The sequence below is a fragment of the Panulirus ornatus genome, chromosome 22 (genome assembly GCF_036320965.1).
Source record: "Panulirus ornatus isolate Po-2019 chromosome 22, ASM3632096v1, whole genome shotgun sequence".
Lineage (NCBI taxonomy): Eukaryota > Metazoa > Arthropoda > Malacostraca > Decapoda > Palinuridae > Panulirus > Panulirus ornatus.
Window position 1 is genome coordinate 21,709,219 of NC_092245.1, and position 24,006 is coordinate 21,733,224.

General features: G+C 46.2%; 1 protein-coding gene across 10 annotated transcripts in view; it reads right to left on the reverse strand.

Moving 5' to 3' along the window:
• The window catches only part of dop (microtubule-associated serine/threonine (MAST) protein kinase dop), a 1,162,440-nt gene that overhangs the window by 332,294 nt on the left and 806,140 nt on the right, over positions 1-24,006 (reverse strand). Inside the window, exon 1 of one of the 10 annotated variants that reach the window (XM_071676291.1) lies at positions 22,770-23,440. The exons of the other annotated variants lie outside the window; for them this stretch is intronic. The gene's annotated coding sequence lies outside the window, so the exon portion shown is untranslated. Of the gene's footprint in view, positions 1-22,769; positions 23,441-24,006 lie in introns of those variants that run through there. 10 annotated transcript variants of the gene reach the window in all.

Sequence of the window (24,006 nt, forward strand, 5' to 3'; positions counted from 1 at the left end):
TAAGACTACGGGAAACAATGAGACTCTCAGGAACCCTCCATCCCGCATAGAAAACGATCGCTAACCCGCGGACCATCACTCCTCCTCACATCCCTCCTCCGTGCACCTCACCTCAAATCCGTTGCACCCTCACTTCTCCCCACCACTCCTCCTCTCTCCCACGCCCCAAGCCGGGGTGTGGGAGGGACTGCTACCGCCAACGGTGCTGCCAGGAATGCTGTGTATCCCACGTATTCAATTGTTCACCGCCCGATACTGTGGACTTGTTATCATATAAACTTCAGCCCTGGCGGCGGAGGGGGCTTTGAGCTGGGCATTCACGCCGGTGTATATATAATCAAAACAATTAATCGATTCTTGTAAAATGTGTATATCTGTGTCTTGAAAGCTACAAGGAAGTTATGATAATGATACTCTTTAAAAATGATGCTCGATATGTAAACAGCTTCGTTTTTCTCAGAGAAGTATGAGATCTTATAGCGAGACACGGGATGATACAGCGAAATACGAAGTTAAAACGATACAGCGAGACACGGGGTAAAATACAGCGAGATACGAGGTAACAATACAGCGAGGTACGGGTTACGTGGGGGTCAATTAATTCAATATGGAAATGAAAATCAAAAAAATTGAATTTCAACTTCTGTAATGATCCATTTATAGATGGTAGACATAAACTGTACTTGAAAAACCAATGCTGGAATAATGATATATGATGTGAAATTATGCATGAATATATATATATATATATATATATATATATATATATATATATATATATATATATATATATACAAAGACTTTAGTCTAAACCATGGCGCAATACCTATTGAGTACAAAGGTGTGACCTTTAAGCATGATGGCGTGACCTTTGACCCCGAGACCACTTAAGGGTCAGGTTAAAAGTCAGGCCAATCATACTGAAGGGTCGCAGCGCCGTGCTCAAACGTCGTAACGTCGCGCTCATGGATCGTACCGCCGTGTCGTGACCAAGGAGAGAGCGAGCGAGCAAGGTAGTGAAACAAGGCGGGTGGGATCCGTAGACTATGACCTAAGTCTCGCTGTCCTGCTGGGGTCGTGGACTGGCCGGCGGCGTCGCAACGAGTCACACGCCTCATTAACAACACTCTCTGGAGCCACTTCGCCTCTCCTCAAATCACCAGCTAGTATTAGGGGAATCAAGCACAGACACAAACACAAAAACAAGCACAAAACATATGCGTGTGTACGTCTGCAAATTTTCCCAGGACGCCCATCTTTTGAAAGTGGTCTTAGTGTGATCACGACTTCTTTCCAGAGGTTCCTACAGCAGCCATGGCTGCACTATTTCCAGTAGCAGGGAAAGGCGGACTCGAAGTGAAAAAAGAAATGATCTTTTTACAAGATGGTACTTCCAGTGATTCCAGTACCAGTACAAAAAACAGGTGAGAGTAACATATCAGTGGATGGAATTGGATAAAAGGTACCACCACTACAGCGAACACATACAGCTACAACGGTCACATAAAGCTACAACGAACACATACAGTTACAGCGAACTCCTACAGGTACCACCGGGCACATAAGCATAAAACGGATGCACACAGTTACAGCGGACACGTAAACCCACAACGGAGACACACAGGTACCACGAACTCTTAAAACGTACACCGGACACATAAATCTACAATAGACACTCACAGCCACAATGTACAGATGTGCTAATAAAGCTATGGACATAATTTCTTCAGGGGAATGAACCGTTTCTCCTCAGATGATGGATACAACAGTCCCCTCCTACCACACCGGGTGAGGACGAGCCACAAGCAAGGTCGTGAAGGCGATGATGGTTGGAGGACGCTCATGCTGTCGCCGATAACCTTCTTCCCCTCACCACCAACACCAGCCGACATCCATCACCATCACCACCAAACCACCACCACTTGTGCTACCACTATTCGTCTCATCAATACACTCTCCACCTAACAGATCATGGCACATCGATCAATACACGTTGTTACCCATCCTTACCTCTGCACATGTACACAGAGAAGGCCGTTGGTTATGACATACCTTACCTCCCCCACCGATTGAGACCCCTGGCCACCGAAGAATGAACCTCGTCCTGTTTCATACCAGGAACAATGAACTGGTCGTATTTCCTGGTATCCAAGAGATTTATTTGCTTTAGCAACAGTAGTACATTATGGAGAGTTAATGAGAAGGACGTAATTCTATTTTGCACCGTGCGAACGCTATAGTTAAAATACTAATTAAGGAAGAAGATTTTCCAGGAGTGAATTCGGGTGAGGCAGACAGAGCCCGGTGGCGCCCCTGGGTGAAGCCGAGGCGGAGGGGGAGACAGATGAGACGTCAGCCAGGGATGAGAGGGGATACAAGACGGTGCTCCAGGCTGAGGCACCGCTGTGATACCGGCGGTGGCGGCGGTGGTGGTGGTGATAGTGGCAGGGATACTGGTGATGGTGGTGGCTGTAGTAGTTGTGGTGGGTGAAAATGACGAGTAAAATACAGATGATGATAGCAATAAAGATGATGAAAGTGACGGTGATGACCATGATATGGATGATGATGATGGGTGGGGCTACAGAGACGATGATGATGATATGGATGATGATGATGATGATGATGATGATGATGATGATGATGATGATGATGGGCGGGGCTACAGCGGAACCCCAGGCTGGCCGGACGCGCGGGAGCTGCCCTTCACTCGGACTCTCGGGCTGAGGAATAAAATGTCACGGTGGAACATGGACGCGGGGCCGACGCGCTCAACCTGCTCAGATAAATAAACAAAACGGAATAACGTGTCGAACAGAGGAGGAGGACGAGGAGGCCAGATCACTCTGCCATACTTCTCCCTCTCTCTCTCTCTCTCTCTCTCTCTCTCTCTCTCTCTCTCTCTCTCTCTCTCTCTCTCTCTCTACGGCAAAGAACGCAGTTCCTTTAGTTCCTTTCACAAATATATCTATCTGGCGGCAAAACGCTACAACACCAACACAAAACTCAAATGCTGGGGACTAACAATACGCAGGTTCCCCCCCTCCTAACCCCTCCAGCATAAACACACACAACACATACACACAACCTCTGGCATTCGCTCACTCTTCCCGCACATCACCTTCAACTAAGGACATTTCCACCTCAGCGTACTACACCTATGCTCTGCTTTCCGCCACACGAACAGGAACACTTGAGCTTCGAATCCACTCTCAATTCGGGACGGCCAGACTCTCGCTGAGTGTGAGGTAAGGATAGTGTCTCTCTCTTTGTGGTTCTCGACGAAGTTCCTCAGACGAGGAGAGTGAGGGACTGCTCATACACCCGCCTCAGGGAGCGATCAGGCCCTCACTGTGGCACCCACGAGAACCCAGAGCCATGCCTCCCATCCTCCAGGTGAGAACCCCTGTATTGACTCGTACAGTTGCTAGATCTGCGTCGTGTATGAGACTCCCTATTCCTCTAACACCTAGACGTCTAGAGATCCACGAGGTAAGGTGGCTCCTCTTGCACCATGCCAAGCCCCTAGATGGCTAGATAACCCTGGAAGTTGGGTGCCTAGATAATATACACCGCCATAACTAGGCAATTAATTTGGAAAAACCCGATACTAAAGTACCCAGTAATTTCCTGGTGGGCCGGTCATTAGCTTCCGCTGCTAGCGTCGTCGGGCGCAAAGTGATGACCGAAAACGCCAACCAAAATACCTCCACCCCTCCCAGGAAGCGGAGGGGAGGGTAGGATATATAACTACATGGGGGAGGAGGAGGAGGAGGAGGAGGAGGAGGAGGAGGAGGAGGAGGGAGGGTGGTTCACAGGTATAACTACCGGGGGAGGAGAGGAAAGCGATGAAACTTGGTCATCTCATGAGATATTCCCGAGGGGCAATCCTCCATAACGAAGCAAGCTGGAGAGCCCGTAACTTAAGTCTCTCTCTCTCTCTCTCTCTCTCTCTCTCTCTCTCTCTCTCTCTCTCTCTCTCTCTCTCTCTCTCTCTCTCTCTCCCTCTCTCTCTCTCTCTCTCCGCACGCACACACACACACACACGGATATCCCTCATAAATCTAACAAACTGTGATAGTGAAGAACATGTTCCAAAGAGATAAGCCCCCCACCCCCTTCCCGAGTGTAAAGTTCCCTCCTCGTACAGTAACAACGGGTAATTCCACTTGGGGCGGCGCCCTCCATTACGATTCATCACCTCCTCGATAAAACAGAATATCCCGCTTAATGTTCACTCTGGGCGGAGGGTCCCTGGCGCTCCAAGATCCCCCTGGAAGCCTTCCTCCTCCACCCTGAAGATTTAGCGCTCTGGTACAGACGCGTCTAATGCGCCGCCACAAATCCCACTGAACATCCACACGTCCAGGGTGAGCCTGCCTCTGTATCAGTGGCTGATGGCTGCCTATGTAGCCGTGGCTAATGGCTGCCTCTGTAGCAGTGGCTAATGGCTGCCTCTGTATCAGTGGCTGATGGCTGCCTCTGTATCAGTGGCTGATGGCTGCCTATGTAGCCGTGGCTAATGGCTGCCTCTGTAGCAGTGGCTAATTGCTGCCTCTGTATCAGTGGCTGATGGCTGCCTATGTAGCCGTGGCTAATGGCTGCCTCTGTATCAGTGGCTGATGGCTGCCTCTGTAGCAGTGGCTAATGGCTGCCTCTGTATCAGTGGCTAATGGCTGCCTCTGTAGCAGTGGCTGATGGCTGCCTATGTAGCCGTGGCTAATGGCTGCCTCTGTAGCAGTGGCTAATGGCTGCCTCTGTATCAGTGGCTGATGGCTGCCTCTGTAGCAGTGGCTAATGGCTGCCTCTGTATCAGTGGCTGATGGCTGCCTCTGTAGCAGTGGCTAATGGCTGCCTCTGTATCAGTGGCTGATGGCTGCCTCTGTAGCAGTGGCTAATGGCTGCCTCTGTAGCAGTGGCTAATGGCTGCCTCTGTAGCAGTGGCTAAGGCTGCCTCTGTAGCAGTGGCTAATGGCTGCCTCTGTAGCAGTGGCTAATGGCTGCCTCTGTAGCAGTGGCTAATGGCTGCCTCTGTAGCAGTGGCTAATGGCTGCCTCTGTAGCAGTGGCTAATGGCTGCCTCTGTAACAGTGGCTGATGGCTGCCTCTGTAGCCGTGGCTAATGGTTGCCTCTGTAGCCGTGGCTGATGGCTGCCTCTGTAGCAGTGGCTAATGGCTGCCTCTGTAGCAGTGGCTAATGGCTGCCTCTGTAGCAGTGGCTGAGGGTAATCAACACACCAGGCTGCCTTAACTGCACCTGGGCTTTCGCATCATGCGTACCATGCAATACCCTAATCATGCAAGGGAAGCACAAGCACAGACATTAGATCGGCGGAAGGCCAAGAACGGACGGATCTTTCCCACACACACACACACACACACACACACACACACACACACACATACACACACACATACACACACACACACACACACACACACACACACACACACACACATACACACACACACACACACACACATATGTATATGCAAGCATATGCAAATGACTGCGCTTGCACTTGTACACATGTGAGTCAACAAAGCACATTCGCAGTATGCATACGCCTTACCTACAAAAAGCTATCATCTCTCTCCGTGACTAACGCACAGGCATTATCTCTGACAAAGAGAGAGACATCATCTCTTTACGAGGACAGAAGACCTTCATCTCTCACAATGACAGATAACCAACATCTCTCAAAATGAAGGAGCTTCATCATCCCTAAATGAAACAGAGTCATCTCGATCTCTCCCATGAACGTAGCCAGTATCTCTCACGCCCTTACGTAGCTACTATCTCTCACGATGAGAGATAACTACCATCTCTCAGCCGGACACCATACCTTACACCAGACATCTCTCACACTGATATATGGAGCACTCTTACTCACAAAGATATATCCACATCCGACGTGTCTCACAAAAGAGAGGCGGTCTGTATGTCTCCTACTGGGAGTCTCTCCTGCTAACACCATCGTCACTAACCTTACGCAGACACAGAGCCACCATCCATACGCAGACACAGAGCCACCATCCATACGCAGACACAGAGCCACCATCCATACACAGACACACAGCCATCATCCATACGCAGATACACAGCCATCATCCATACGCAGACACAGAGCCACCATCCATACGTAGACACACAGCCACCATCCATACGCAGACACACAGCCATCATCCATACGTAGACACACAGCCACCATCCTTACACACACACACACACACACACACACACACACACACACACACACACACACACACACAGCACCTCCTACAATCACGCCCTCCACATATGGTCGTGTGTGTGTGGTGTCCCTAAATCCGTTCTGGTCTTATCTCCCCCACCAGGTGTTTAGGTAGGGCGTGAGGGGCTGTGGGCGGAGAGAAGGGCGCTAGGGTGCTGGGCGGTGAGGGGAAGAGAGGAAAGCAAAGATTATGGGTAACAGGGGGACTTGGAGGTGGAGGGCGAAGTGACTGGTGGGTAAGGCTAAGGTAGGTGAATGGTGAGTGGGTGTTGGAGGGTTTAGAGGGTGATATCTGTGGCTCGCAGAGTGTTGGAGAGGGCTGGTAGTGGTGGTGAGTGGGTGTAGGAGGGAGTGGGGGAGTGTAGGAGGGAGTGGAGTAGCGTAGGAGGGAGTAGAGAAGTGTATGAAGGAGTAGAGAAGTGTATGAAGGAGTGGAGGAGTGTAGGAGGGAGTGGAGGAGTGTAGGAGGGAGTGTGGAAGTGTATGAAGGGGTGGAGGAGTGTATGAGGGACTGGAGGAGTGTAGGAGGGGGTGGAGGAGTGTAGGAAGCAGTGGAGGAGTGTAGGAAGGAGTGGCGACGTAACAACCTTCAGTCGTGGGCATCCGGTCCTACAGAGCAGCAACACTCAGGGGACCGCTAATGCGCACCACCCACCACACTACCTCCTCTTCCTCGCCCGCTCAGACCTTAGTCGCTACTATCCCTCAAAACGCTCTACTTCCCTCCCCCTAAACAGCTTAACTCTGAAGCCATACATATGTAGATACACAGTAGCGTACGCCTATGTATATACGTACCAAATGCCGTGTTCGTCGGCTGGATAATCCAACACCAAAAAGCCACATAACGTGACTGCTAAACCCCCTCTCACACACACACCACTGGCGTGAAAGACGCCAGGCAGCACTCTACATCCCCACAACCAGAACCTACACCCAGGCCAGTGCTTCCTCCACCCACTACACCAGGAGGCCTCCTACTGCCTCTACTTTCCTCCAGACTAGACTGAGGCCATTTCCCTCAGCTGGTGGCGGGTGCCGGGCTTCCCTCAGCACATCTACGTCACTTAACTCATCACGACTGGGGCGAATTCTTGTCTGAAATAATTTCGCTGTCTAGATTCTTGAGGCGGCCCAGAGAGCTTTGGCCCCGAAGGAGGGAATAAACGTCGGGCTGCTTCATGAAAATGAAATGGAAATCATACGATAGAGAACTAGATATTGCGCTCGGGACAGACACGACGGCACTGCAGTCACTGTTCGGAGAACAGGCGAGGCCATGGGGTTTGACAGTGCTGCAGAACGGGCGAGGCTGGATAGATACTGAAGAGTGTCACTGCTGGAAAACAGGCAACGTTGGGGAGACACTAAAAGAGTCACTGTTGGAATATCAGCAATGCTCGTAAGACACGGTGGAGTTTCACTGTTGGAGAACAAGTATGGTTGAGGAGATATATACAATTACCATTAACCCCATCCACAGCCTCACCAGTACATGAGTCACAATTACCCCCACACAGCCTCTCTCCAACACATTCATAGTTGCCATTACCCACAAAACAGTACGTACACACTCACCATTACCACCACCAAATTTTCATCAGTCCATACACACTCACCTCCACAGCCTCAACCAGCACACACACAAGCAGCAGTACAACCAATCAGGTCATCGAGGCGCAGGAGACGCCACAACCACTTCGACATACCATCTGCCTCAGGAGTAGGGAACGAGACGTATTCCCACGGAGATCGAGAGAGAGAGAGAGAGGTGCCTCTTCAGCGCCAGCCACTCCCGTGCTCTCCATACAACAGACCTCCCGACCCTACACACTAACAGTGCACCTGTTCCCCAACACTACCTCTTTGTATCCTCACTCCTAAACCATCATCGCTTCTTCACCTCTCCTTATACATAGTCACCCTTTCCTCACCTTTTCCTCAACACTACCACCCATTACAATATGAAACAGTGCCCTCCCATGCACTCCATCATCACCCCTCTCGCCTCCACTATGTCCCCTCGAGTATGACACAAGTCACCTCCTGACCTATCACCATGAACGACTCATCTGACTAATATGGCATAGTGTCTGTGCGTGTCTCCCTCCTCCTTCGACCTATCAACAGATGAAACCCTTCGTATTCCCGTGGAGAGGCCCGACGAAGCCCCACCTCGGCCGGGATGGCGTGAGGAGCGAGACTTCCTGTTATCATCCCATCGGCCACGCTTAATTAACTTCCATCAGCCGTACCCAACTGCTCGACCAGGGAACAAGAATAATAATGTCTCTTCCTGACCCCCATGGGGAAATAAAGGGTCGCATGGGGTCAAGGCCAAAGGCCGAGCCATCAATACCCAAGGCTCGTGACGTCGTTGGTCAAGGCTCGTACCGTCGTTGGTCAAGGGTTGTGCCATTAGTGGTTTATAGGTTGTACCGTTGTGCTCAAGGGTAGTACCATCGTGCTCAAGGTTCGTACCGTCGTGCTCAAGGATTCGTACCGTCGCGTCGTGCTCAAGGGTGGCACAAACCTGCTCAAAGTTCGTACCGTCGTGCTCAAGGTTCGTACCGTCGTGCTCAAGGTTCGTGCCGTCGTGCCCAAGGTCGTGCTCAAGGTTCGTACCGTCGTGCTCAAGAATGGTACCATCGTATTTCAAGGGTTGTACCGTCATGCTAGAGAGGGTTTGTACCGTCATTCTTAAGAGGTCGGTACACCAAGGCAGGTTTTACAATCCCCGAACTGAGGCAGCCTGCAGGGGGTATCCTGTTTCATTACAAACTTTCACGCAAGAAAAATGATCAATCATTATGCAAGAAAAATGACTTATCATGCAAGAAAAACGGATCTATTATCATGAAAGGGAACTTATCCTTTCTCATATATAGCTATCATTCGCTTCTAATGTAAAGTTAATATACGTTAAGTCGAGACAAGAAACACATGATTCCAGACATTTCAGCAATAACGACACGAGGAAGCTGAAACGATGAAATAAAGTCAATATCTCTAAGGAAAACACACTACCTTTAGCCACGAAATATGAAAAGAAAAACGCCGGCGAACTACGATTTTTCTCAGTACACATAGTTACACACCTCCTCACCTTCCACTGACGATAGATAACATACCTAAAATCCTCTTGGGGACTCTGCCGCCCGACTCACACACGGAACCAAAATTCACCAGTGGGAGTCACAGTTCCCTAACCCTCCCCACACCACACCACCAACATTCCCCAGTGTGTATAGGAGAGGGTGCGTGATCGGAGTCTCCCCTGGGCCACACTGAAGGAATTCGGAGGTCACGATCAATGCCCTCCCCCCTGCAGTGCTTGTCACCCTCACCCACTCCCCAGGGATGGTGCGGGATATCATCTTTCGTATCAACAGTGTTCACTGCCGACTCTGTTTTCATGTGGCGTTCTCATATCATATCAAGAACTTGGCCTAAGTATTAAAACCAAAGACAAATATATATATATATATATATATATATATATATATATATATATATATATATATATATATATATATACCTTTTAATCTACAGGGAAAAGGAACACGATAAGTTCCCAAGTGCAGTTTCGTGTAATGATCACATCATCAGGAGAGATATGAAAAAAAATAATATAACAGTCAGTTGATATCAACATATGCAGTGTAATTACAATCTTGTGTATGTACAGATGCAGATAAAAACCACAATAGAAATGAAAGTGTAACAGTAAAATCTTTCACTAATCACATCTTCAGATCTTACACTTTTCTCACCCCTGTGGTTTTATATGCATATACATACATATATATTATTATTTATCTATTTTGCTTTGTCGCTGTCTCCCGCGTTTGCGAGGTAGCGCAAGGAAACAGACGAAAGAAATGGCCCAACCCACCCCCATCCACGTGTATATACATACACGTCCACACACGCAAAATATACATACCTATACATCTCAATGTACACATATATATACACACACAGACACATACATATATACCCATGCACACAATTCACACTGTCTGCCTTTATTCATTCCCATCGCCACCTCGCCACACATGGAATACCATCCCCCTCCCCCCTCATGTGTGCGAGGTAGCGCTAGGAAAACACAACAAAGGCCCCATTCGTTCACACTCAGTCTCTAGCTGTCATGCAATAATGCCCGAAACCACAGCTCCCTATCCACATCCAGGCCCCACACAACTTTCCATGGTTTACCCCAGACGCTTCACATGCCCTGATTCAATCCACTGACAGCACGTCAACCTCGGTATACCACATCGATCCAATTCACTCTATTCCTTGCCCGCCTTTCACCCTCCTGCATGTTCAGGCCCCGATCACTCAAAATCTTTTTTACTCCATCTTTCCACCTCCAATTTGGTCTCCCACTTCTCCTCGTTCCCTCCACCTCCGACACATATATCCTCTTGGTCAATCTTTCCTCACTCATTCTCTCCATGTGCCCAAACCATTTCAAAACACCCTCTTCTGCTCTCTCAACCACGCTCTTTTTATTTCCACACATCTCTCTTACCCTTACATTACTTACTCGATCAAACCACCTCACACCATACATTGTCCTCAAACATCTCATTTCTAGCACATCCACCCTCCTGCGCACAACTCTATCCATAGCCCACGCCTCGCAACCATACAACATTGTTGGAACCACTATTCCTTCAAACATACCCATTTTTGCTTTCCGAGATAATGTTCTCGACTTCCACACATTCTTCAAGGCTCCCAGGATTTTCGCCCCCTCCCCCACCCTATGATTCACTTCCGCTTCCATGGTTCCATCCGCTGCCAGATCCACTCCCAGATATCTAAAACACTTTACTTCCTCCAGTTTTTCTCCATTCAAACTTACCTCCCAATTGACTTGACCCTCAACCCTACTGTACCTAATAACCTTGCTTTTTTTCACATTTACACTTAACTTTCTTCTTCACACACTTTACCAAACTCAGTCACCAGCTTCTGCAGTTTCTCACATGAATCAGCCACCAGCGCTGTATCATCAGCGAACAACAACTGACTCACTTCCCAAGCTCTCTCATCCACAACAGACTTCATACTTGCCCCTCTTTCCAAAACATATATATATATATATATATATATATATATATATATATATATATATATATATATATATATATATATATATATATATATATTCTTTTTTTTTTTTTTTTCAAACTATTCGCCATTTCCCGCATTAGCAAGGAAGCGTTAAGAACAGAGGACTAGGCCTTTGAGGGAATATCGTTACCTGGCCCCCTTCTCTGTTCCTTCTTTTGGAAAATTAGAAAAAAAAAAAAAAAACGAGAGGGGAGGATTTCCAGCCCCCCGCTCCCTCCCCTTTTAGTCGCCTTCTACGACACCCAGGGAATACGTGGGAAGTATTCTTTCTCCCCTATCCCCATATATATATATGGACAAGAGAGGACTAAACAGCTTATATGTTCCTCATAGCAACCGAATGATATAATGCAGATGGTGCAGAGTTCTTCCAGAGTTGCAGAGGTAAAACAACCAGGGGCCCATAACATGATAGTAAGAGAGTAAACTTGTTGGAAAGAATGTAAGGAAGTACTTTAATAGCGTGAGAACGGTGGATGAAGGGGATAAAGTGAGTTATGAGCAGTGGACGTGGACAGCGAACACAAGGTGAAAAAGTTCCATGATGGAGAAAGATCAAGAGATGTAAAAATCCCTCTCTGTAAATGTAATTACCAAGAAGTAATTACAACACACACACACACACACACACACACACACACACACACACACACACACACACACACACACAACACACACACAAACACACACACACAAACACACACACACACACACACACGCGCACACACTAGTTAACACAACATCACGAACACAAGGCGTTCCGGCAAATCAGCCATTTTGGTTAAAGAGTAAACGTGTTTATAATACCTTACACCCGACACATACCGCATCTATAGTACCTTATGCCATCACATGTTACTTCTAATGTACCATTTCCCTATCACATACAACACACATATATCACTTCTAAGGTACCTTTCCCCATCTCATATAACAATTATGCTACAGCATCCCATCACGTACGCACTACACCTTACCCCATCACATACTACATATATCACATACACTACCTTACCCTATTACATACTACATCTAAAGTACTTTATTCAACCACACCACAGCTCTAGTTCCATTCCCCATCACATACCACACCTCGATATCACTTGCAACAACATTCCCTCGACCAATCACGGAGGGTATCCAAGCCATCTCACCCCATCACATGTCGACACCACACACTATATATCACCCAAGCCACGTTACCTCATCCCATGATATACCCTAAATCTCATGCAGTCACATACCCAAACAACTCAATCTCACCCACGACACACATCACCCTAATATCAACAGTACCACCAACTCAACTCAAACAACCCACTATTGGAGGAACAACGCCCATCCCCCTAACACCACAAACCAAAATCCAACAACTAATGGAGAATAGTACCACACCACTTACCACATACCAAAAACACACCGACTCTTCCACCACCACAGCACCACGATAGCATTAGCCCTACCTCACCACTGCAGCCGTGAACATCAGCCTTGCCTCACACACACACACACACACACACACACACACACACACACACACACACACACACATCCATTAAATCTCCGCAACAGTACACTCCATTAACCAGGCAGCAGTGGAGGCTGGAGGGTGCTGGGGCTGGCCTCCGCCCACCGAGCAACCCACCCCTCCTCTCGCAACACCCCTGGAGGGTAGCGGTCAATAATAAAGCATCGGTGAAACAACTGCGTATCTGCACAGTGCCGTAGGTGAGGCTGCTCCACCCGCACCAACACCTCCCTCAAACCCACATGAAACAGGTGCTTCAAGAAGACAAACAAAGGGATTCTTTAGCTCCTTTCTAGAGAGCGGGGAGCCTCTCCTGCAGCGCCTGAGGCGGGAGGGTCTCGGGAGACTGCGTAGAGGCTGGGACCAGGCTAGACAGCACGTGCGGAATCTTAAGAGGCCCCGACCCAACATCTGCAGTAGCACAGCGGCGGGCTGCTGTGCCCGGCTCCTCCTCGTAACTCGGGTTAGCACGTCACAACCCTTCCGAAACCTCTCTTAACTTTTCCCGCCATTAAGACAGGTCCGTTTTCGTAACACGAGAGAAGGTCCTTGTAGAAACAGAGCAACGAAGGAGAAGTCTAAAGTATTCACGGTTTAAAGACAACAGCAGCAAAGGAGATGAGACGACTCAAAATACGTAAATGAGGATGTAAAATCCTCACATACACCAGAACACTTTTTTTTTTTTAATTTCTTCAAGCGTATTTGGAATGCCAACCTTCAGCTGCGAGTCTTTAAAATATGGCATCAAACATTCTTTCAGTGGAAAGGTCAGCTGCAGCAGCCTTGGTACACCAGTTCACTTGAACAGACACACAACTGCTTCACACCTGACTGTTTCTCATGAACATATATGAACTGGTTTTTTCCCCCCACACATTCAGTGATTATGGAGGAGGGAAGGTGAGTGTGTACAAGCATGCAGCAGAGAGGAAGCGCAGGCAGCTGTTGCTTGCTTGTTTGCTTGCTTGCTCGCTCGCCTTCCGTCCCGTGTTGGTAGAGGGCATGAGGCGGGCCGCCCGTCCGCCTGCCTGCTTTAAGGCAGTGGAGGCTTCGGGAGGAAGGGAGAGAGGGAGGGAGGGAGGGTGGTGGTGCTTGGCTGGGGCACCTGTTGTCTCACACTCCTCCAGCCATCCAAGACGCACTTGCCTACCTCTCCTCACGTGAGTCGCCGGTCACGAATAACAGTGAAAAATAACTGAAGTATCAAACTCATTCCGGGAACACACACAAACACACTGAGGAGTAAAGACATGATGCATACATACAAGGATAAGAGACGGGGCAACACGAGTGTAACACTCCTTCATCACGATACACACAATCACAAACACACAAGGATTTTGCCTCAAAACTCAATACCAGAAAACATGCAAAAGACAGCTTTACATAAAAATCAGTAACAACACACCTTCGCCAAGCCAAATACTGTGGATATATTTCTAAAGAGAAGGAATTCCATCCATGCTGCTGTATGTACACACGTCTAACAAGTACACAATAAGCCAATTTCCTATATTACAATATCAAGAATATCTACAACGATGATATGAGTATGGCATATATCTACAAGGAGACACAAAAGCAACGTCTGGGTAAATGCAAGATCAAAGCAATGCTGACGGACAAAGACAAAGACAAAGAACAATTGAATTACGACAGACACTCGAAGTTAAAGGCAAAGACAGTTAAGGAGCTGGTACAAGAGGAAATCCTAGTAACTGAGAAGTGTATTTACGTATACTAACATAGGACGCTATATATATATATATATATATATATATATATATATATATATATATATATATATATATATATATATATATATATATATATCCCAAAGATCCCTTATTATGGGTCTGCTGCAGCTTTGAGGCTGCAGTACAATCAGATGCAGGTAACGAATGGACTCCTCTGGGGCAAAGAAGTTCTTTTGACGACAGTAAACTCTCCTTCATCAACTGAAGATGACACAGGCCTAGCCGAAGGTGCCTTTGATCCCCAGTGTAACGAAAAGTTTGGGGAATCCGGTATCATCCACATTTTATATATATATATATATATATATATATATATATATATATATATATATATATATATATATATATATATAGGTTTACAGAGCCTCGCCTGCAATTAGTTACGTCGCGAGGCTGTATTATCATTTCCCTGCTCTTGCTTAAAGTGCAGCTTGAGGATAAAGAAGCTCCTTAAAGGGGGTCCTGGTATTGTATCTATCTATCTATTCGTCTATCTACACACATACACACACACACACACACACACACACACACACACACACACACACACACACACACACACACACATATATATATATATATATATATATATATATATATATATATATATATATATATATATATATATATATATATATATATAAATATATAAACACTACTTTGAAAATAAATCACAAGTGACTGGGAAAATTTCTTTATCACTAGTGACACACTCCTCTGACCAATGGACATCTTACAAAAGCAGGAAAACGGGAAACCGAGGCAAAAATACCTGAACAAACTCCAGTTACGAAAAAGTATACATAAAAAAAAATCATACATGTTAAAAGTATACATATAAAACTTGGCTGCCCAGCTACAGTTAAGAGGCAAAATACTACGGGACAAAGAGAACAGAAAAATAGAATACCCTGAGCATCAATTGAGCGTACACACTGTGCAGGTCGGTCATAAAATATTTACAAAATCGGAGGGAATGAAAACCAAAATATTTGACACAAGCGACAACAGAAAACGGTGTAGATGCAGTTGGCAAATACACGACTGACATTGCTCGATAACAACAGAATGGCGACCTTGTAGAGATGATGCAGAGGAAATGATCATATTTTCTACATATCAAAGATAAATTTAAGGTCATGCGTACTGATAAACTTATGGATACACATCTAAATAATAAATGCCTTACGCAAATGAATAGTGTAGCGGTTTGCGTGTCTGACCGTGACGCATCCACGGGTCGCCCAGGATCGAGGGCATAAGTTCGATTCCTGGTTGCGAGTATCGGTCCACAGTCAACCCAGCTGTTCATCCGCCCTTAGAGGTTGGTCAATAAATTGGTTACGTGGCTCAGGCTAGGATATATATATATATATATATATATATATATATAGCGTTAATGAAATGGCCTTGATCAGGGCCTGAGTTGCCCGCACCGTCTCAGTTAACATAAAAATAAACACACACACACACACACACACACACACACACACACACACACACACACACACACACAAATACATATATACATAATTCCCTATTCATAAAAGTAGAGAAATCTGAACACTTTCCAGTTACCCAAATGCCTACGAGCCTAGAAAACCACACACATATAACTGCAACAAATACGGTTTGTTATTTATACGATAAACATAAAATGTTGACTTTAATTAAGACTACGTTTCAGGGTAATAAAAAACGTGATGTGTACACCCAGTCCAAAATTTTACCAGCGTGGCCTCCGGGGACAAAAATGAAAAAGCCGACTTAAAATCCAAATACAGACGATATATTTACCCTCCCCTCAAAAAATTTGAGTTTAATTTTCGGATATTACAGAGTACACATAATTATGGTTAAATCATTATCATTAATATCAAAATAATTATCATTATTATCATTACTTCCCCATAACTTGACTTACAATGCGGCATCTTTAAGGTTAAAGACATAAACACATTACTATGGGAGGTTCAGTTCCCAGTACACAGACCTGAATAATCCTCGAATCAGAATCCCAGGTTAGCCTTCGCCTGCTCTATACAATGAGCTACGGTATCCTAGAAATCAAATCTTCATTTACCGTTTTCTATTTCCCCGTCGCGTTCTTCTCTGTATTTTCCTTCACTAAATACAGACTGATTGGTTAACTGGGCTTTAGGTCAATGGACTGCCAGGGTCCATTAAGGAAGTCAGCATGTTCAACAGAATTCTACTCTCTCTCTCTCTCTCTCTCTCTCTCTCTCTCTCTGCATACATATAACCAAATGCCATAACTTTAAACTGAGGGAGGAACTTTTTAGACAAGAAGTAAGAAAGAGCAGCAGATGATTGGAATACACTGAGCGATGGAACTGTAAATATGGGACGTCATACACAAATTCAAGAATGATATATGACAGAGAGAGTTTGAAGAGACGCGGCCCACGAGTGTAGAACTCTTGAAGAGACGCGGCTCACGAGTGTAGAACTCCCTCCACGTACCGCACGAACAGGTAAATCACACTAAGTGTTGCGGTGGGACATAAGAATGCAGAAAACCCAACAAGCGATCGTTTGACCTCCCCCAACACCTCGCCTGTGAGGGTAGAATGAGGACCAACAGGTTAGTGACGGACGTTACCAGTCGGTGCAGTCCTGCAATGAGACACCGGAATCAAGGCAAGTAAGGGAGGGTCGGTCAGGCCAAACACCTGCTCAGGTGGCAGCAGAAGCCACACCCTTCACCCGTCATGGATCGAGACGTACACATACACAGCTTTAATATATTCACGGGGGCAAAGTCTTGACTCAAAACTCTCTCATGACTTGTCTCATTACAGAAGTCCAAATGATTATGAGGATCAGAATGAGAGTGAGGTATTGCTCATACAAGAGTGGTTTCAAACGTGGCTTGCTTTTTAAAGCCAGGATCCTTCTTCGCATTGTTCTTCATCTTCAACAACACTTATTCCGAAGAGTTGGGATGTACGAACGTCCCACATAAGTCTATGTTTGTCATCACTTTAACTTCAGAAGACATTATTTCCCCAGCTTACCAAACATACGTAGCGAACAGAAGGCTTTATTCCCCAGCTCACCAAACATACGTAGCAAACAGAAGGCTTTATTCCCCAGCTCACCAAACATACGTAGCGAACAGAAGGCATTATTCCCCAGCTCACTAAACATACGTAGCGAACAGAAGGCTTTATTCCCCAGCTCACTAAACATACGTAGCAAACAGAAGGCATTATTCCCCAGCTCACTAAACATACGTAGCAAACAGAAGGCATTATTCCCCAGCTCACTAAACATACGTAGCAAACAGAAGGCATTATTCCCCAGCTCACCAAACATACGTAGCGAACAGAAGGCATTATTCCCCAGCTCACCAAACATACGTAGCGAACAGAAGGCATTATTCCCCAGCTCACCAAACATACGTAGCGAACAGAAGGCATTATTCCCCAGCTCATCAAACATACGTAGCGAACAGAAGGCATTATTCCCCAACTCACCAAACATACGTAGCAAACAGAAGGCATTATTCCCCAGCTCACCAAACATACGTAGCAAACAGAAGGCATTATTCCCCAGCTCACCAAACATACGTAGCGAACAGAAGGCATTATTCCCCAGCTCACCAAACATACGTAGCGAACAGAAGGCTTTATTCCCCAGCTCACCAAACATACGTAGCAAACCATCACCAAACATACGTAGCGAAACGTCAACAAAAACAAACTAGCGGGAGATCCTGGAAACAAAGACAACAAATATAAAAATATTCCAAACATTCGACCAAGGTTGCAAACGAAGTTAAGACGAATTCCCAGAACAATACACCAGCCACTACCTGATGGTACACCTGTAAACGGCTTTCCTGGTCAAACTAATATCTATTCTTGATACACATAAAGCTAAGCCCACTTTTGAAGTAGGAAATACACCACTACTGTTATTAGTGCAGGGAAGGAAGGGTAGTGCTGTCGCTATTCTGTGGGCGTGAGGGAGGGCCAGTAGCTTGGTCACTCCTGTATGTGTGTTAGGCAGGTTAGCAGTGATGCCAGTGTTGTAGTGGTGTTAGGCAGGTCAGCAGTGGCGCAAATCGCATACAGGTGTGAGGCAGGTCATCGGTGTTGCCACTACTGTATGGGTGTGAGGCAGGTCAGAAGTGTTGCCACTACTGTATGGGTGTGAGGCAGGTCATCGGTGTTGCCACTACTGTATGGGTGTGAGGCAGGTCAGAATTGTTGCCACTAATGTATAGGTGTGAGGTAGGTCAGAAGTGTTGCCACTACTGTATGGGTGTGAGGTAGGTCAGAAGTGTTGCCACTACTGTATGGGTGTGAGGCAGGTCAGAAGTGTTGCCACTTCAGGGTGTGAGGCAGGTCAGCAGTGTCGCCACTACTGTATGGCTGTGAGGTAGGTCAGAAGTGTTGCCACTACTGTATGGGTGTGAGGCAGGTCAGCAGTGTTGCCACTACTGTATGGGTGTGAGGTAGGTCAGGAGTGTTGCCACTACAGGGTGTGAGGCAGGTCAGCAGTGTTGCCACTACTGTATGGGTGTGAGGTAGGTCAGCAGTGTTGCCACTACTGTATTGGTGTAGGGTAGGTCAGAAGTGTTGCTACTACTGTATGGGTGTGAGGTAGGTCAGCAGTGTTGCCACTACTGTATGGCTGTGAGGTAGGTCAGAAGTGTTGCCACTACTGTATGGGTGTGAGGTAGGTCAGCAATGTTGCCACTACTGTATGGATGTGAGGCAGGTCAGCAGTGTTGCCACTACTGTATGGGTGTGAGGTAGGTCAGCAGTGTTGCCACTACTGTATGGGTGTGAGGTAGGTCAGAAGTGTTGCCACTACTATATGGGTGTGAGGTAGGTCAGCAGTGTTGCCACTACTGTATGGGTGTGAGGTAGGTCAGAGGTGTTGCCACTACTGTATGGCTGTGAGGTAGGTCAGAAGTGTTGCCACTACTGTATGGATGTGAGGCAGGTCAGAAGTGTTGCCACTACTGTATGGGTGTGAGGTAGGTCAGCAGTGTTGCCACTACAGGGTGTGAGGCAGGTCAGCAGTGTTGCCACTACTGTATGGGTGTGAGGTAGGTCAGAAGTGTTGCCACTACAGGGTGTGAGGCAGGTCAGCAGTGTTGCCACTACTGTATGGGTGTGAGGTAGGTCAGAAGTGTTGCCACTACAGGGTGTGAGGTAGGTCAGCATGTTGCCACTACTGTATGGGTGTGAGGTAGGTCAGAAGTGTTGCCACTACTGTATGGGTGTGAGGTAGGTCAGAGGTGTTGCCACTACTGTATGGGTTAGAGATAGGTCAGAAGTGTTGCCACTCCTGTAGGGGTGTAAGGCAGGTCAGAAGTGTTGCCACTACTATAGGGTGTGAAGCAGGTCAGCAGTGTTGCCACTACATTTGGTGAGGTAGATCAGCAGTGTTACTACTTCTATAGGGTGTGAGGCAGGTCAGCAATGTTGTCACAACTACTATATTTGGTGAGGTACATCAGTAGTGGTGCCACTACTATAGGGTGTGAGGCAGGTCAGCAGTGGTGCCACTACTATAGGGTGCGAGGCAGGTCAGCAATGTTGCCACTACTATATCTGGTGAGTTAGATCAGCAGTGGTGCCACTACTATAGGGTGTGAGGCAGGCCAAAAGTGTTGCCATTACTATAGGGTGTAAGGCAGGTCAGCAGCGTTGACACTATGGGTGTGCGGCAAGTAAGCAGTGTTGCCACTACTGCACGGGGGAGAGTTAGTTCGCTAGCAGTGTTGCCACGTACGTAAAGGGACACGGAGACCCAACATAAGTTTCTACAATACGTAAAAAAATACAACTATGATCATGAGTCTGAGATGACTGTCGCTCACATCTTTAATATATATATATATATATATATATATATATATATATATATATATATATATATATATATATATATATATATTATACAAAGATCCATCAGCCAGGATCGAACCTGGGACCCCTAGGCTAGGCTAAGGGACTGTATAATAGGAAACAACTATTCGAAATACTAAGTACTCGAATACCCTTCGTCTCACTATGGTGAGCAACGGGGTCTATCGGTTGTTTCCGAACAGAACACATAGCCAGCTGATAGCGTTTTACCGAACCTGACTGTACAACGCGGAGTTATATGAATACGAATAAAGTGCGCGTTCATATACACTTTATTCGTATATATATATATATATATATATATATATATATATATATATATATATATATATATATATATATGCTTAACACCAACGAGACAACCCTAAAAATCCATGGAACTTTAATTACAGAGGCAGTAACAGCTTTCCAAACCCACGTAACTAAACAGTTCGCTCCCTAAAGGTAGAAAACAAAAAATAATACATAAAACGTACATGAAAGAAAATGAAAGAACATTACTCAGGGGTAACTAATCTTAACAACCCCCCAGAATGTTAAGTTTCCAAATGGGTCGGTTGAATAATCATATACGCTTTAGGCCTATCAAGCAACTGTCAGGAGGGTCACTGAGGACGCCCCCACCCGCCACAAACCGACAAAAATCTTTAACGTCTTCAATTCTCACGGGAATTATCATCATCAGATACACTGTATGCATGTGGCCCATGTGTTCCCATGCAAATGTTTTTGTTCAAATAGTGATGAATATAAAGTATGTGGCGCCTTCATCAAATGATTGTATAATTGAATTACATAAAACAGGTGATGTTTAACTAACTGTTTATAGTTTATCATTGCATAAAACAGCGGATGTTTAAATAATTGTTTACAATTACATAAACAGGTGATGTTTAAATAACTGCTTATAATTACATAAACAGGTGATGTTCAAGTAATCATTTATAATCATATAAACAGGTGATGTTTGAATAACTGTTTACAGTTACATAAATGGGTGATGTTTAAATTTTTTTTTCATAATCGCACAGACGGGTGATGTTTACATAATTGTTTATAATCATATAAACAGGTGGTTTGAATAACTTTAAAATCATATAAACAGGTGGTTTAAATAATTATTCATAATCACATAAACATGTGGTTTAAATAACTGTTTACAATTACATAAGCAGATGAAGTATAAATAACTTAACAGTTACATAAACAGGTGAAGTTTAAATAACTGTTCATAATCACATAACCAGATGATGATTCCACAAGTGTTCACAAATGTTTGACAGATAATCCTCACACAAAGAGCCATACATATATCTCAGTGTATTTACTACGTATTTTAACACGGTGCTCCTCGGCCAATCATCGGCTCTTATCCACCAGCTGTCCCACAATGCCAGGGTAACTTTACTAAGTTTATTCCCTTTAACAAAATCGTTAAGATAGCCAATCCCATCTCTTCTTTACGACACACGTCAGCCAGAACCCACAAGTACAAGACGGATATCGTAAACAACGTACTACGCACACTGTAGCTGTCACAATGGTACGTAGATGATGAAAATTTTGTAACTGCAATAAATAATTATGTTCACATGCAAATGAAGGTTTAAATGTTTTTGTTCATACGTGATTATCTTGGTCTGCATATATGTATGTGTTTTTGCACATATACATGCACGTATTAAGTATTCACGTATGTACGTAAAGTGTTAAACTGATAACAAAAGTGTCCAGAAAATTCTCTGAACAGTATGCATACATGAACAGATTTCTAATATCTAGAGTGTTCGACACCATGTACAACCTGTTGTACAGAGGGGGAAGGTGTACAGCACAAGGCTGCAAACGAGAGCGGAGGGTCCGAGCGCGCGACATCCCGGCCGTTGCTGGTAAACAAACACCGAGGCGCGTGCTGCTGCTGCTGCTGCTGCCGCCCCGGAAGATACTCGAGGTAACCATCTGGCGCTCGCTTCCACAACAATCAAATGTCGACACTTCGGTGAGGAAAACAACAACCCTACACGGGGGTTGTCGGTGTCGGCAGCGTCTCGGGTGTCGGCGGGGGGTTCCTTTACCGTACTCATTATCTTCACTTGTCTTCATTTATGTCCAGGGGTGTTGCATAATATATCCAAGGGATGTATGATAGAGAGGGTGTCGTAAGGACTTACCTTGTGACGAGAGAGTCGGGTGGGGAGGTGAATGAAGAGGGGGAAGACGTTGTCACTTAGTTACTTGTGTCATGGTGGTGGTGGTGTGGGGTGCTGCTGCTGCTGCTGCTGTTGCTGTTGCTGCTGCTGAAGCGGTGGTGATGAGTGATGCTGGGGCCAGCAGGACGGATTACCACATCCCTCACGTTCACTTCCTCACACGCTGCCGACACACAAACACACGCACACGGCCACTACATGGGCTGCCCCTACCACCCGGGTAAACCCCCGTCAATTAGCAAAGCAAATAGCTATAGGGGAGCCGGGTGGTGTGTGTTCGGGTACGCACTATCACTGGCCCAGTTCTGGTATGGAGTAGTTTACTAGCAGGGCAGGCCAGGAGTAGTCTCGGCCACGCTGCTGCTGGTAAGCGCCGGCTGCTTGTCCATAGGGATGTGTGTGTTGGCGTAATGTGGTGATAGGAATGGTGGGGATGAGTGATGGGGCGGCCAGGCCCTGGACGGCGGTGTAGCGAGCGATTCAGTACTGCCTCCCTCCACACACGCTCCACTCGCACACTGCCGGCGCAGGCCCCACGCTGCCCAGCGCACACCTCACCTATTGATCCCAGCCTAGCTTACCCGCCACACAGCCAGCCACCCACCCAGCCAGCTGGCCATACAGACAGTCAACCAGCCATACACACACTCACTCAACCACCCATAGAACCAATCACCCAGCCAGAATGCCATACACTCACTCCGACAGTCACAAACCTTACCTTGTAATCAGCCAGTCAGCCGATCAACCATAGTCAGTCAACCTCCTACCAGGCCATAAAGCAAACCATACACTCGCTCAGCCAGATGGTCCATCAACTAGCCAGTAACCAGTCAACTGTACAGTTAGACAGTTGAGCAAAACGGACAGCATTTCAGCAAACCACTCAATTAACCAGGAAGTCAATCAGTCAGCCACCAAGACAACCAAATGTCCTCCCAGCTAATCACACAGGCAGTCAAACTGACAAATAACCGCTGAAACAACCGACAAGTCAGATGGTTAACCCTTCAACTAACCATCCAAATGAATGGTTAACCCTCCTACCAATCATACAACACTGAAACCAACGAGCTGGCTTGATTATCTTATCACGAATCCACTCATCTATCTCCCCACACCCTCTAACAACCCAGCGAAAGAGGTTCACCAATAAACTCAATCAACCATTCAATCTACCAAAAACAACAGATTGAAT